The sequence below is a fragment of the Gordionus sp. m RMFG-2023 genome, chromosome 3 (genome assembly GCF_954871325.1).
Source record: "Gordionus sp. m RMFG-2023 chromosome 3, tfGorSpeb1-WG-v2, whole genome shotgun sequence".
NCBI classification, from domain to species: Eukaryota; Metazoa; Nematomorpha; class Gordioida; order Chordodea; family Parachordodidae; genus Gordionus; species Gordionus sp. m RMFG-2023.
The window spans coordinates 320,655-338,851 of record NC_088777.1 but is presented as its reverse complement, the minus strand read 5'-3'; positions in this window follow the sequence as shown (position 1 = coordinate 338,851).

The window sequence follows — 18,197 nt, the reverse complement described above, 5'->3', positions numbered from 1 at the left end:
TGCAAATTTATATTCATGAAAAAATAATTTAAAAAATTAAAATTTCCGTGATTCCCATGAAATTTATGTTCACGCCCATTCACACCAGGCTAAAATTTTAGGGTAGCACGTCATAAGTAACGCCTAATAATTTAAAACATATTCACACTCATGCCTTAACCCACTGTGACTCATCTTTCAAGCCCGTGTCTATCTCTAATATATATTAACCATAAAATATTAAATATATATAGACGGTGTATGATTAATGAATCATTATAAATTAACTAGAAGATAATTTTGAAAAAATATAAATTTTAAGCATTTAAAAATTGATGTATAAATTTAAATTGGAAATATAGAATAAAATATAAAAATATTCTTAAGAAATAAAACATTGAACTTATAAAATTCATAAAATAATAGTATTAATGAAATGGTGAAAAATTGGGATCAATATTGATGTGTATTAAGAAGGTCTATTCCATAGATACTACAACATACTCACAATAAAAATCTGGTAATTAATTTTTTCTCTATCAAGATTTGTATGACTCGGAAGGATAAGATATGTAAGTGCTACCTAATGAATCAAGAATCTTTCATTAATATGAGCTATAAAGGTATCCAAGAAGGGGGTAAAGAGATTTATTTTATAGTATTGTTCAACTGACACAATATTAATATTGGAATGACGAACTTGCCTTGCCGAGTTACACAAATATTAAATTCATAAAGCTTTCCTTTTGATTTAAGACTTATTATTAATGTCGTCATCTATATTTGGCCTAATTTTATTAAGTTCCAACATTGTTGATAATGTATCAAATTAATATTTAGCTATATTTTTCAAAGAAATTAATTTATCATGAGATTATTTATTCCTTTAAATTTTTTAAGATTTTCACACATTACATCTTGCAGAAATATTTATTATTTTTGTATCAATTAGCACATGACATATTCTCAGTGTCTTCAATATTTATAATCTCATGCGCCAAAATGGAGAATAAATATTTTTTATTACCTAATTTTTCTAAATAAGATTATCACAAACATTATTAATTTTGTTTAAATTTTGGGGTTGAATAAAATTTTTTCTGTTATTTATGCCCAATGACACATAACCACCAATGCTTTAAATTTTGTTATTTAGCTATCAAATTCGAATGTCCAACACCCTAAAACTCGCAATAAATGATTGCCGCAATGGCTAGTTGTATTTTATTTCTAGTTACTTATGCTAATTTAGCTCTATTTTTATTAGTGTATAATAAAATGGGAATCATATCCTCAATTTGAAATGCTTATCATTACCGCTTTTGTGATCCATTTTTTGATGGTTGTAAGATTTCTCCCGTAACTTTGTATCTTTAAATGGAGTGTTAACATGATTGTTGAGCTTAAGTAAATTTTTTAAAACATATGGGCCATAGAAAATTTTATAAATGTCAAAAATTTAACATACGATTATATTAAAACTTTTAAAAAGTTTTTTAAAATATTTTTAAAGTGTATTTTGACCTAGTAACTGCAGTAAATTTTTTTTCAAAGAATTGCTAAAAAGTCAAGTGAAATTTGAAATCCATATTAATTCATAGAGTAAATTAGCATGGTATTTATTATTTCTGCTGTGAATATGAAAAATAAATGTAAATTAAAATATATGACATAAGAAATACGAAGGAATACAATATAAATTGATAATCAATAGTAATATTTTTTAGCCGAAATCTGCATTATTTGAAAGTGGAAAAGAGGGTGGTTTGCCCCCGTCCCTCCACTACGTACGCAAATTAAATATTATAAGAACATTTAATAACATGTTAATTAGAAATTAAATAAAACTATAATAATTTTATAATTTGTAAGGATTCGATTAAATAATATGTACAATTTGCAAATTGATAAATCAATTGATAAACTTTGTATTTTGTTTATAATAACGCCATCTATAAATGAATAATATTTTAATTTAATTAAAAATTTATTGTTTTATTCTACTTTCGTTTTGACAAATGAAGCCTAAAATAATTAAAATATTTTAAATCGAACAATATAAAACAGAGCTTACTCGTATAATGTTGCTTGCAATTCAATATATTTCGATCTAAACAGTTTATGTTTTGTGATAAATAAAATATTAAAATAACAATAACTATTAATATGACATCATAACTTAATATTGAAAAAAATAGATAATAAATCTCAATTGTTCAATATTATAAATTTTTTAAAAAAGTTCTTGTTTAAGAATATATTTCCATTCGATAAATTCTTGTTAAAATAAATTTCTATTTTGAAAAAATCTAATATATAGTAGTTTGTATTAGAACAGAATTTTATGTATTCTTTGTTTCAAGGGTTAATATCAATAAAATGAGAAAAAAATATATCATTAAGGTTGGTTATACTTTGATCCTCCAAATCATAAACTATTAATTAAAAATATGTATAGATCTTTAATTTAATTTCTCTATTAATTAGAAATTAGAATATTATTATAAAAAAGCCTGATCTAAAACATCGTTAGTTCATATTTTTGTTAAAATTATTAATCAGTAAAAAAATAATAATTCATACTTGGATCGGCTAACAGTAGTAATAAAAGAAAACAGATTTTTGGGTTAATGTGAAATTATAAATATTTATTTATTTTAGATTAAATGAAAACGAAAGCTGGCAGAGCCAGCAAAATTTTTACTTCACATTTTAATTTAAAAGTGATAAAAATATTTCAGTCTTTTTAAAAAATTTTAAATTACATAAATTTTAATTTTGAGTAAATTTACAAATTTTATAACATTTGTGCTAAAAAAATATGAAACATATCTAATCAAATATTCGATAATTAATCTAAAATATATAAAATTTCTAAATGAAAATTGAAATAGTAATAGAAAAAATGTTTTAAATAAACAAGGTAGGAGGTTTTTAGAATAAAGTGATAAATACTTCTTTATTAATGCCTTAGTGAATTATATATTATTTTTAAGGGATAATAATTGGTATATAAATATAATGCAAATGTGAATCTTTTAAATAAATTATTGATACCATTGTGTAGTAAAACGTATGAAATATTTGCTAAAATAATTTTTTTTTGAAATCATATCAACTATATTCCTTTGTACTTCTTTCATAGCTAATAATGGTTAAAAAGTTGGAGACTAAAATATTAATATTATAAAAATGGTTTAGGATTCTATATACATATATATATTAATTTTATATACCTTGTTCGCGAAAGGTATAATTTCCTAAAAGAAAAAAAGGAAAATTATATCTGTTTTCATATTCAAGTTAATATCCCTTATACAACATAAAAAAATTACTTGATAAGGAAAAATAATTATTCAACATCAATGTTTTTATTAATTCCTAATAAATATACATTAAAAAAAACTCATTCATTTTCAGGAAATATATATATAAAAATCTAAAGCATTTATTAAATTGAAAAAATTGGGGGATTCTATTAATTAACATAAACTACATTATATTTTACAGTAAACTTTTAGCAAAAAATAAAAGCAAGTTTTATATTGATTTTCAGCTAAAGGTCTGCAATGGACGTTATCAGTCAAAAGGCGCCCCTCCACTTCTTGTTTCGAAATTTTTTAAACCACCCATCCGCTCACCTATAAATTTTTTAAATAAATTTCCTGCCCTCCCATTTATCTATAAATTTTGTTTAACCCCGTCTAATGTTTATAAATTTTAATGGCTGTTTGATTCTTTATTTATGTAAATATATTTCAATTAAACATATATAATATGCAAATGAAATAAAACTATTATTTTTAATATATTGTAATGTGTCTGCTCATTTCGCATGAAAAATATAACGAAAAACCTGCATAATTCACTTTTATTTAGCCAGTTAAAATCTTATAGGAGGCATTAAATTCTTCAGTAAAATAATATCTAATAGAGAAGACCAGGTTGAATTGCAAATTTCCTATTTCGTCACAGAATTTATATGTAAATATATCATTTAATAGCCTATCATTAGCTTTAGAAACAAAAAGGGGCGCTAGTTAAAGTCGTGATATTATTTTTGACAACTAATGACAAATATCAAATTTTTGACATGGAACACAATATATTTTATATTCTAAAAATCGTCTGAAAGAGACTTCATATATTGCATAACAAAATTATACCAATTGAAAAATTGTCCAATTATTTTTGAAGGCAATTGTGAAAAGCTTCTTATCTCCAACTGATTTAAATTTTTAATATATTCCTATAAACTTCGATGATTAATCATTTGTGTAGAATATTTTGTTAATATTCTCAAAAATTTTGAATATTTATTTGTGGATTTTTTTCTTATTTTGTTAATTTTTTAAAAATAATTTAATATTTTATAGGATCAAAAAAAGGGAGAATTATTGAGGAAACATTTTGCGGGGAATAAATTTATGGGGATTTATTTTCCGGGGATTTTTTTTAGATATTTTTTTAGCGGAAAATTATTTTGCAAGATTCACTTTTTTAAGAAGTTTTCCTAGATGTATTTTTTCAGAATCTAGGGAAAATAACCCGGAATAAAATCGCAGAAAAAAATCCTCGGTAAATCCCCGGAAATTTATTACCCGAAAAAAAACTATTGAGAAGAAAATTCCCCAGAAGATAACTCCCCGGAAAAAAGATCCCCCAGGAAAAAAATTTACCGGAAAAAAATTCCCCGGAAAATAATTCTCCGGAAAAAAAATCACCGTAAAAAAAATTTCCTCGAAAAATAATTCCTAAGAAAAAGTATTCTCACAGAAAATAATTCCTCGGAAAAAATTTCCCCACTAATTCTCTCTTGATCCTATTATTTTTAAAAAATTAACAAAATAAGAAATTCTCAAATAAAATATTTAAAATTATTGAGAAAATTAACAAAATATTTTACACAAATTATTAATTATTGAAGTTTTTAGAAATATATTAAAAATTTTAATCAGTTGGAGATGAGAGGCTTTTTACAATTGCCTTCAAAAATAGTTGTACAATTTTTCAATTGGTATAATTTTTTATGCAATTTATGAAGTCTTTTTCAGATGATGTTCTATGTCAAATATTTGTCATTAGTTGTCAAAAATAATATCATGACATTTACAAACTAGCGCCCTTTTTATTTTCTAATGCTAATGATGGGCTATTAAATGATATATTTATATATATAAATTCTGTGACGAAATAGGAAATTTCTGAAGTATTTAATGCCATCAATAAGAATTTAAATGGCTGAATAAGAGTGCATTGGGCGGGTTTATACTGTCAAAAGTAATGAAAAATGCTGACCATTTTAATCAAGAAGCATTTATTTCAGAGATGATTATCAGTACTTATTATTTATATATTTCAAATCTTATAATTATTATTTTGCTTATGAATTTTAAGCTATCAACCGATTTATCAATTCTCATATTTTAAGATTGCTCTATATCGCTTAGAATTAAAACATATATAATGCTCTAAAATCATCGAACGTCGAGAATAAATACTCAACGCTCATAAAATATTGAATATAATTATTTAGAAATATTTTCGTTATTTTAGCAGAGGGGTTTATTTTTGATGATTAAAAAATAATTATTTGGAAAATTTTTTTAAAGTATTTCTTCCGGGGATTTATTTTCTCCTATATTTAATTTAAAATCTGAAAATGAGGAATTTATTTCCTGGAAAATTTTTTCCGAATAATTTTCTATGGGAATTTTTTTCCGGAGAATATTTTTCGAGGGGAATTTTTTCTGGGTAATTATTTTCCTAGAATTTTTTTTCCGGGGTATTATCTTCCACGGGATATTTTTTTCTGGGTTTTTTTCTGCTTATTTTCCAGGGAATTTTTTTTTCTTGGGAAATATTTTCGGGAAATTTTTTCCGGTTTTTTATTTCAGGGAATTATTCGTTTACAATTTCTTTATCCTTGTTTTCTTTTCTCTAAAATCCCTTTATTTTTAACTGTTTTTTATATATTAAAATTATATTATTATGGCTAGACCTATGCGCTGACAGCATTATAGCCAGCAGCATATAAAAATAGCGGTTTTATTTTTAACATAATATGAATATATATAATTTATAATATAAAATGACAAAAATTTAATATTCATATAAAAGGTTTGTTTTTTTGGAAGAATAAATAAATTGATAAATTACAAAATGCAAGAAAAGTTTAAAACCCATATTATCCAATGAAAACACAGAAGTTTATAAAAGATAGAAAAATTATAAAATTATTGGCCTAAAAATTATATTTTTAATTAATTTATTTTTAATTAATTTATTTTTAATATTTATTTTTAATTTAAACATATTTTTTCTCGCATGAAATAAAATGTTTTTTAGGAACTATGAGTTTAATTAATATTTGGGAATGACTATGATATATTCCTGATCTAGTTTATAGTGTTTGAAAAATTTTCTTTAACTTGCATAGAACCACTTACTTAAAAGACCTTTGTTGTTAATTGAAAACCTAGATAATTAAATAGTTAAGCATTTTGATTCAAAACCACATCCTTTTCTATATAAATATAAAGTGATCAGGAATAAAAAAAATTAAAAAAAGAAGTCTGAGATAGTAAAAAAAATATGTGTGTTAAAAAATAATATTTTAAAATTATATTCTTACTTATGATGATATCATTTAAAATTATATTTTACTTATGATGATATCATAAAAATAATCCAGATATTATTCATTTTAATTCATTTATTAATTAAATAATAATCAATATCATAAAAATTATTAAGATCTTATATTAATACTCTGATTCATTACAAATTAATAATTATAGAAAATTTAGAAATACTTTATTTGTTACTTAATGAAATTCAACTGATAATTGATATATTCACGCAAAATGTGATGACCCAACAAGATTTATTTAAATATAAAAACTGATTTGTAGTATTATGGGCTTGATAATTTTATAGGATCTTTAACTGAGATTCATAGTATTTTAGCTAGAAATTAATCTTTAGTTTTTTTTTATCTTAAAATCCTATAATTGGTATGTATTCAAAATTTAAAATAATGCCATAATAAATAATAAACATTTTACAAAAATACAAAATAGTGAACGAACTAATACATATACTAACTATTAATCTTTTAGTTCATAAAATAAATTAAAAAATTATTGCTTATTTATAAAATTAAACATTTTTTAAAAATAAATTGCTTTTTAATTGTATAGGCGTTCTTGAAATTATCAAATTTAATTTATAAAAATATATTGATCTATATATGATTACCTAAAGATATTACCAAGGTGCCATTTACACCTTCTAGTTTGTGATATGAATTTAAATATTTAATCTAGATTGTATATTTATGTAATACATAATCATAAAATGATTCAAAATCTTAAGAATTTTTTAAAAAATTATAGATTTAAAATATACATTTCTATTTGTTTACATTTAATCTTAAAAGTTATTTTATTAAAATCATAAAACTTTGTAAATTCTAGCTTAAAATAAATAGTAGGAATCTATTTAAAAAACCTAATATAAAGAATTCTAGGTTATTTTTTGTAACAGGATTTAATCAAATCTATTGGGTGAACATTATTACTAATAAGTTAAGTTATGGCCGATTGGCAATAAAAATTGAATTTGAAATTAAGATTATTAAAAGATTTAAAGTTATGTGCAAAAATTTAAGTAATAATATACCTATTCGTTTAGCTATCACAGCTTTATTTTATCATTAAAATAATATTTCGCAATTATATTTTATTATAAAACCATTATAATTAAAATAATCTATATTTATAAAGTCAAAATAATATAACCTTCTTTAAATAAGTATCCAGTCCTATCATTTACTATTATATAAATTATAAAGTCATAAAGCATATGATGATAATTATGGCATAGCTAGTTTGCTATTGGGAAGGGGAGCTATTAGATGAGGTTTTCTACCATAAGTTTTGTTGGAAATCTTTAAGACCCACTTATGGTAAGCCTTTGGCTATGTTAGATTTTTGTAAAAATAATTTTATTTTTCAATTTTTGTCTAAAAATTTTGAATTATTAACTTTTGTTAATTTTATTTCCAATTTTTTTAGTGATTATTATATACATTTTTGTAGGGAAAATTTTTATTAGCTAAAATAATATTTACAGAATCGGCTAATTTTTCAGCATACCCTCCCCCCCCCTCCATCTCAATTACGCCTAAGGAAAATACAACAATTTTAATTAATATATAAGAATAATCTATGTATAAGTTTTACTCAATTAATAGTTATGATATTTTCAACAACAAAATTATTGCTAAAACATATAATTTTGTCGGATTTAAAAATTTTGGTAAGTGGAAAAATAATTTTAATATACCGATGGGTTTATTTTTTTGTTCTATATAAAAATTATAGTACACAATCAATTTCTCAAAAATCTTATACCTATGGTGAGAGTGAGGTTTTTATTTCCTAATCCTAATATTTAATTAGAATTATTACATAAAACAATTATGCCATTAAATTTACTGATTCCGATGAGGAAATCTAGATCTTAAGATATGATATTTTATATTATATAAGGTTAAAATTTTAATTGTTTACTTTGGATATAATGGTCCATATTGTCTAAGTTTCCTATAAGATAGATGAACATATTTATAAGAATTTATATAGTAAATAAAAATTTATTTTTATAACACATTGAATGCTTCCTAAGATCATATGAAAAAAATATGCCTTAAATATGGATTAAAACTTTATTTATAAAAGCAAATAATTTATTTTGAGTTGTAATAAAGATGATTATACTATATATACAATTCACAACTTGTTAATTAATTAATTAAACCGGTTATAATATCGCCATCTATATATAAATATTATAATTAATATAAAGCAAAATATTATTATCTAAACTTTCTTTTTCGCACGTGAAGTTGACTGAAATGAATATTTTTTTAACATTATGCAATATAAAATTAAGAATGGTTTACAACGTTTATGATGTTTCCTGCAAATCATCACATTTCCATCTAAATATGTTTTTATGAAATTTAAGAAAATACTAAAGATGACAATAAATGGATAGAATTCTTGAAAAATTAATAATATTTTTTTAAAGTTTTATAAAATATTTATTATTTTTTTTAAAATTCTTTTCTTTAATTTATAAAATAAGTAATAGATATGCATAGAGGCTTCATGATGAAAAAAATTTTCTAGTAAAATGTGGTAATATTTTATTGGTTTAAATAACGAAATAAAAATATATTTACTTGGATCGGCTTCCATTACTATTGAAATGAAACATAATTATCTGATAAATTTCGAATTATAAATGTTATAAATTACGTTTTATATTCTCAGAGGTTAAAACTAGAGCTGCTAGAAAAGAAAATATTACTTTCATATTCTATTTCTTTAAAAATAAAATAATAAATTTATTTAAAAATTCAGATATATTAAAATATTTATTATATTTCTAATGCAATTATTAAGAGTAATAGAATTTTTTTATTTCGTATAATAAAATATAAGAAAATATATATGATTATTTTATTTCTAAAAAAGTGTTTATAACTTTTAAGGATTCAAGGTGAAAGTTCATAAATTTATAATATTAGCTGAATATGATTATATAATGAATGTAAGAATATTTTTAGATATTTATAAATAAATATTTTTTATATATTTTTATATAAGTAAATAAATATTTTTTATGTAAGTAAATAAATATTTTTTATGTAAGTAAATAAATATTTTTTATATGTAGGTAAAAAAAAATTTTTATATGGTAAAAATTTTATAATAACGAATATAGTAAAAAAGGTTAAATCTTTTTATATGTGTAAAAAAATAAGGATAAAAATAGGAATAAAATATTTTATTTAAAACATTTAGATCTTTGATTGATAAAGAATTGTCCAAAATTTTTTATTTCAAAATTTTTTAATTTTAATATTTTCACCACCCCCATGGAATAATATTTAGACGCGGTATTAAATACCAAAAAAACACTGGATCCTCAGACAAAAACAGGCCGGACAAAAATAGAAATATGCTATTTTTAAAAATTATTAAGGGATTTATCGTTTTGACCCGGTGTAACTAATAAATAAAAAATATTTTTATTTCCTAGTTTAAGACATTATTTATTATTAACATATTTATAGTCGACTAGAACGAACAAATTATGCCCACTATCGGGTATCTATCTCTAAAATAGGTTGATTTTAATGAGAGATTGAATCACTCACAAGATTTTGTTGGTAAAAATAATGTTTGGGAAATTGTTTTTATGTGGGCTAGCTGTGCAATGAATGTAATAAGGGACGAATGCAACAATACAAACCTAGATTGACTCATTAAAAATCCGATTACTGGAGACCGGGGTTATATATCTCCATAATGAATTAAAGTGCTACAAAAAAAATAGATTGAGCATATTATAAATATTTAAACATAGTTTTATTCTTTAAATATCTTTCTATAGTTAATTAATATTTAAGGAAAAAAAGCTTCTTAATTTTTTTTTATAAAAAAATATGAAAAAATACAGTGTTATAGATAGATATAGAAACACTGTTATTATGACACATGTTTTTACACAATAAATTGCTTTTAAGAATTTTTATTTTATTTTAAGCAATGATCAGAGAAGTTTTTTTGAAGATCCGATCTTAAAATTTTTTTTTTTAAAAAAAAAAGAAAATTCCCATCCAGAAAAACTAATTTAATTTTTTTTTCTTATCAAATTTTCTTAAATTTTTATTTCTAACTTTTTGCAATTTATTTTACTTCATTTTTCTTACTATAATTTTCACAATTTATTATTTTACCCATTTTAAATAATTAATTACTTTAAAGGAAAAGAGATAGGTATCAACGATATTTAAACGGGTGACTTAAATAAATAAATTTCATTATCTTTAATCAAAAAAATTATTCATGAATTATCATTTTTATGGAAATTGATTTTATTGTCAAAGATTTCCAATTGTAATTACCAAATTAGCATTCATTTTATACTTAAATAAATTTATCTTTTATAATAAATTAAATAGCCTACTTCTGTTAGTATTTTAAATTGACATTAATGTATTTGAATAATTAATGTTAAATAATTTCCTTAATTCATACAAGAATAACTAGATATTTTTTAATGTTTTTTCACTAATTTTATTTTTTAAAAAATGAACATTACGAAAAAATGATAAATTTGATTGTTGAATCAAACTTGATTTCTGAATAAGAATATTTTTAGATTTACGAATTTTTTTTAAAAAAATTATTGATTTTATTATAATTATATATAGTTATAAAATAATGCCCATCTCAGTAATATTTAATTAGTTTTTATTATAGTAGGATAATTTGTAAACATTATATTTTGATTTTAAAAAAATTTTAGGTTAAATTATTTTATTTTCTAAATATAATTGATTATATTATTTTGAACCTTGTAAATTTTTTCATGGGGTCAATAAATATATAAAGACTAGCTCAATGATATTTAATTAGTTTTTTGTTATAAAATAATGAGGTAATTTCAAAATTGTTATTTTTTAATACTATACTTTTTTATTATAATCTAACAAATAAAATTATATAAAAATTAACAATTTAAAATCTTATTCTATAAAAACGCAAGGGACTTCAAGTTCCCTAGTATAAAAATATAATTTGTTAATTTTGAACTTGTTAATTATTATTTTTTCTCTGCTATATCAACCTGATTAAAATTTAAATTTTTTGGAGATACGCATGTGAAGTCCCAAATTAAGGATTTCCTGAAACCAAGGCACGGAAGTTAAGCCCCCTGGTCTTAGGCCATCATCTAATGTTATGTTATTAATTGATAGTATAACTTATAAACATTTGATTTTGATAAGACATATAAAAGTTGAGCTAAATATTTTTAAGATCAAAATGATGAAGATTAATCAAAATTATTTAAGAATTGGTAATTTTATCATAATAAATTATGCATCAAAAGTTATCATAATACATTTTATACATTTCTCACTTACATACCCACACCTAGTGTTGTTAAAAAGTCGAGTTCACCAGACTCCGACTCAGAGTCTCGAGTCGTTAGTCGAATATGTCGACTAACTCAAACTCAAGTCGTGAACTCGAGTCGTGAACTCAAGTCGACTCGAGTCGTGAACTCAAGTCGACCCAAGTCGTGAACTTAAGTTCTTAAAATATTCGTCCTCTAGTCGACTAGAGGACGAATATTTTATGAACTTGAGTCGTCGACTCGAGTCGTGAACTCAAGTCGACTCAAGTTGTGAACTCAAGTCGACTCAAGTTGTGAACTCAAGTCGACTCAAGTTGTGAACTCAAGTCGTAAACTTAAGTTCTTAAAATATTCATCCTCTAGTCGACTAGAGGACGAATATTTTATGAACTTGAGTCGACTAGAGGACGAATATTTTATGAACTTGAGTTGACTAGAGGACGAATATTTCTATATTATTATTGATATTTGTTGTTATTTACTTTAGATCCAACTTGAGTTGTGAATACAAAATATATAGTTATCGACTAGAGGACGAATAGTTCTCTGAACTTGAGTCGTCAATTTAAGTCGATTAGAGGACGAATATTTCAAATTAATAATATTTATTAAATATTTTTTCTGCTTTTTACATTTTTTACATGACACTTCTAATTTGAATTTTGAAAACTGAAAAGAATTATATAAATGAGTCGACTATATGATGAATATTCCAAATTAGTTATTATGAAAATATTTTTTGTTTTTTATATTTTTTTACTTTAGACTTCCAACTTGAGTCTTGACGTGAATAAGAATTATATATTTGAAGTTGAGTCGACTAGAGGAAGAAAAGTTCTATGAACATGAGTCGACTAGAGGACGAATATTTTTAATATTATTAATTAAGATATTTTTTGTTTTTACATTTTTTACTTTAGACTTCCAGTTGAGTCGTGAATACATATATAGTTGAGTAGATTAGAGGACGAATAGTTCAAATTAATTGTTATTATTTAAGATTCTATTATTTACATTTTTGTACTTAAAAATTTCAACTTGAGTCGTCAATTTGTGTCGACTAGAGGACGAATATTTTAAATTAATTATTAAGATATTTGATCTGTTATTTACATTTTATTACTTAAGACTTCCAACTTGAATTATGAATACCAATTATTTACTTCATTAACTTATTCCTCATTTTACTTGATCAAATAAATTCATTAACATTTTTTGATTGAATACTCAAAAAAATTCTTATTTACATTTATTTGATTGAATAATATTCTCAAATAATAAAATATTTTGCAGGTATCTGAATATTTTGAAATTATATCTCAACCATATTTTGAATTTTATATAAGACAGACATGTGATAATAATCAAAACTATGAGATGACGGGTGAATCTTCTTTAGCATTCCTCCTCATCTGTATTTACTATATATTAAGTATATTTATAGTCCCTCTTTTAGGTAATTATTTTATTTAGTCATTAATGGTTAATAACTATTAAAATATTTTAATAATATCAAATGTACTTGTCCAAGATACATATATAAAATTAGAAGAAAAAAATAAATATACGTGTTTAAAAAATAGCGATAAAATTAAACAAATCTGGCCAGAAAGTTCGTACTTAATTCTGAACTATGATAGGACATAGCGATACTATGAAATCTAGACATACTGACACATTTAATGAAGGTGTCATGACCGGTCTGTTGTTTTGAATCCTCTTTTTCTAATACCGGAAATTATTTTAAAACTCAAAAAATAGAAGATTTATTATTTAAATTTATAAATATAAAAAATAAGAAAAAAAATTCTATTATGATTATTTACTAGATTAGATTGAAAATATATTTTATTTTTAAACAAAATATTTTTATCTGGGATGGCATTGTGTGTTTTTATTGATTCAATCGATCCTCATGTGTTGAAGTTGAGTCAATTTTATGACATTTTTTTAAAAAAATTTTAAATATAAAAAAAACAAAAAATGCATGTGTTGTATATATTTTATACAATACCATACATGGTATTGAATCTTTTTTATATTTAATCTAATAATTAATTTAATAAAATTCTAAGATATAAAATAAAATTAAAAGTATTAAATACCATATTTTGTATTAATATTTTGTTTTAGATTTATTATTTATATGACTGCAGCATATATTAATTTTAATCTTATTCGAATAAATACTGATATAAAAAAAATAAACAATAATAATTAAATTTTAAATATTTATTTTATTAAAATTCTAACTTAAAAATAAAATTAAAAGTATTTTAAAATTCCATATTTTGTATTGATAGCTTGAAGATTTATTTTTTATATGACTGCGGCGTATATTAATTTCTTATTCGACTCTGTGAATGACTCAGAAAATGTTAGTAACTTTGACAAAAATGAGGACGTGAACGACATTAACCTAATGCCTGATGATATAGACCCTTATTCGGAAGTAAAATTATAAGTTTCACGTCAATCGGCGGAAAATTCGGCGCACGACAATTCGGCGCAGAAAACTCGGCGTGGCGTTAACTCGGCGCATCGTCAATTCAGCGCGGAGACAACTCGGCGCAACGTCAATTCGGCGCGGCGACAATTCGGCGCGGCGACAACTCGACGCAACGTCAATTCGGCGCAACGTCAATTCGGCGCGTATCTAATACAGTTGCAATTTATTATAAATTTATTAGTATAAAAAAAAGGATGATTAAATAGAAATGATTTTGAATGTTGATCATATTAATTATTTCTTCATATTTTTTTTACAAAATCAATAAAAAAAAAATTAATAACCAATATTTATACCGATTTCCTTGCTGGACTAATTTACCACATTATAAGGTAGGGGAGATTGGGGTTAGTCGAACCGATTTTTATAAAATTGGCTATAGCTCCTGGTTTTTTAGATAATATAAAAAAAATATGCTATTATTTATGCCAACTAATGATAAATATCAAGTTTGTGCATAGAACACAAAATATTTTATATTCTAAAAATTATCAGCAAAAGAAACAAAATTGAAAAAATGGCCAACTATTTTTGAAGGCAATGATTTGATATATTTCTAAAAACTTCATATAGTCATTTTATATAAATAAAAAAATTGTGCGTTAATTCGTTTTTGATTATTTTATAATAGAAAAAATTAGTTAAACATAATATATATTTAAAATGATTAACCCTTCACTACATAGGTGGAAAAAACTCCCGCGGTTACATAGGTGGGGTCTATTTTACCCAAATTTTAAATAGCTATATCTCAGAAAATAATAAAATTTAAAACCTAAAATTTTACACACTTATTGTAAAAATATCAGAGATAATAAATACAAAATTTCTAGATTTCCATTTACTTCTAAATAAAGTTAAGGTATTTTTACTAAAGCTGTTCAAAAAAAAAATCTTTTTTTGGAACTTTCCATAATCATATGATATGACCAAAAATAAATGAAAGGAAGCAAATTTGATTATATATTTTATTAATTCAATATTTTATAGTAATAATTAAATAAATTTTATAATAAAACATCAGATATTAAAAAAAATATTTGATATTAAAATGCATCTTTTTTAAAAACATTCACGACATGTTACATACATATGATCGCATATAAATTTTGAACAATTTGAATAAATAAATGAGGATTTCTTGTCCCTAACCCTTGGACAAGAGTAGCACCTTCCTTTTTGTTTGGTTGATATAGGTTTTAATTCTTCTATATTAAGCATATTCCCAAAATTATCCCTTAGCATACATGTGGGTTTTATACTAATATTATAAACTTTGATCTATTAATCTCCTTTAAATTATTGAACTTATAAATTTTTAAAGAATTTATGCAAGATATATTCAACAAATAAAAAAAAATTGCCATAGCATAGGCCATCTATTTGTTATTCTGGATATTGAATAATTTGAACATAGCTGATCCACAACATCAACACGAGCCTTGGTGAGATTGTAAAATGTGATAATTTCTGGTTTTTTCAAATCCCCAGTTGATGTATCAATATTGTTATCATAGTGAAGGGTAGAAAGCATCATGCTTATATTTTTTTGGTACATATGATACTAATGTCATATATCTTAGCAGGCAAATAAACTTGAACAAATATCTTTCTTTTTAAAATTAAATGATGTTGGAAACTGCTTTTTATTTTTTCTTAAAGTTCCTACTATTGTTAATGAATGGGAATTTAATAAATGTATAGCAAGTTCATAACTGGTAAACCAGTTATCTGTGGTGACATTCCTATTACTCTTAGAAATGGGCTGAATTAACCTTTCAACCACATCAAAAGGCTTATTTCTCAATTTATATGGTCCTTCAGGCTGATTGCTAGTATATAATAAAATGTCACAAGAATAATTCAAATTAAAAACCATATGTTAAATTTATGATTTTTTACTCCACCGAAATAATAAATTATATAAAATTTTCAAATTTAAAGTCATATATATCAATCAAAAAATAGATATAATTATATTTTTTTCAATTATATTTATTAACCTAACATACATAAATATAATTAGTAACAAAAAAAAATTGGATTAAAAAAAAATTACGTGATTACATAGGTGGGGTATATTTTACCCCAAGCTCAACAAATAGCATATATCTCAAAAACTATCAAATCAATAATCATGAAATTTGGAAGTTGTATTCCTTGTTACAAAATATTAAACTAATGAAAAAACCACGTCGGAATATTTTCTAGGTCTTGTATTACAATTATTATAAAAGTTGTGGGGTCGTATTTACCCCACCTTTGTAGTGAAGGTTAATAGAATTATTTTAAGGATTTTTAATAAATCTAAAAAATGAATCAGTCTTAATTTGAATTTTATTGGATCAACATTAGTGTTGTTAAACGTCCGATTTGGGTCGATTAAGATTTTAGCCATAATAATATGTAAGATTAGAGATAGAAGTCCAAACTTTTCTTACATTTAGCGCAAAATCTCGCTTACATAATATTGGCTACTAATCAAAATAGTGGAGACTGGGGTTAGGTACCGGGGTTGGCAAACCAATCTCATCTTAAAATTAAATACACCAGAAGGTTAAAATTTTATCATAATATAATTTTTGTTGGTTTACGTCTATAGACAAAAAATCTTTTGAAATAATTATTAAAAATTTTATTTAAGAAATAAAATATTGATGAAGTTTTTATAATTTGGGAAAGTTTTATGAGTATTTATTATATCCAGAAATTTAGAGTTAGCAGGGCTTGCTAAACCATACACGTCAATTATGGCAGTTAATAATGAAAAAAATACAAAATGTTTATCGAGATAAAGGTTCACGCAAAATAGAGTATAGTTTTAGGAGGTATTTAATCATATATTATTTTTTATATTATCTAAAAAAATCAGGAGCTAAATTTTGTAAAATCGGTCCGACTAACCTAAGTCTCCCCTACCTTATAATGTGGTAAATTGGTCCAGCAAGGAAATCGGTATAAATATTGGTTGTTTATTTTTTTTATTGATATTACACATTTAGTAAATAAAGTTGAGATTTTTGTAAAAAAAATATGAAGAAATAATTAATATGATCAACATTCAAAATCATTTCTATTTAATCATCCTTTTTTTATACTAATAAATTTATAATAAATTGCGACTGTATTAGATACGCGCCGAATTGTCGCCGCGCCGAGTTTTCTGCGCCGAATTGTCGTGCGCCGAATTGACGTGATACCAAAATTATATATTATTTTATTTATTTGTATATTTAAAAAATATTTAGTCTGAATTAGATTTTAATGAAGAAGAGTTTAATATAAGTCAAATCTCAAATAGCTCATGCACATCTCAAAATAATATGTCTATTGATATTAAAAAAATATTTGAATTAACGCCCAAGAAATCAAAAAGACAATGTACAAGATGTTCGAAAATATTTAGTATACACACTGCATCAAGTAAGCAAATATTTTAAATCTCACCTTATTCTATATTTATCAGAGATCTATAGGAAAATTTTTTATTTAACCTAGCCGGGGGTATTATATATTTAATCAGGCCTGATATTTTAAAATTTTATTGCTGACCCTTTTAAGTATTTTTAATAAATCTATATTCATGACCCATTTTTATAAGAAAATAGTAAAAATTTATTTATTTTAACAGCGAATTTAAAAAATCATGTGAAAAGACACCATATTGATATATTGGAGATCGAGAAGAACCCAGACATGCCAAAACATTTAG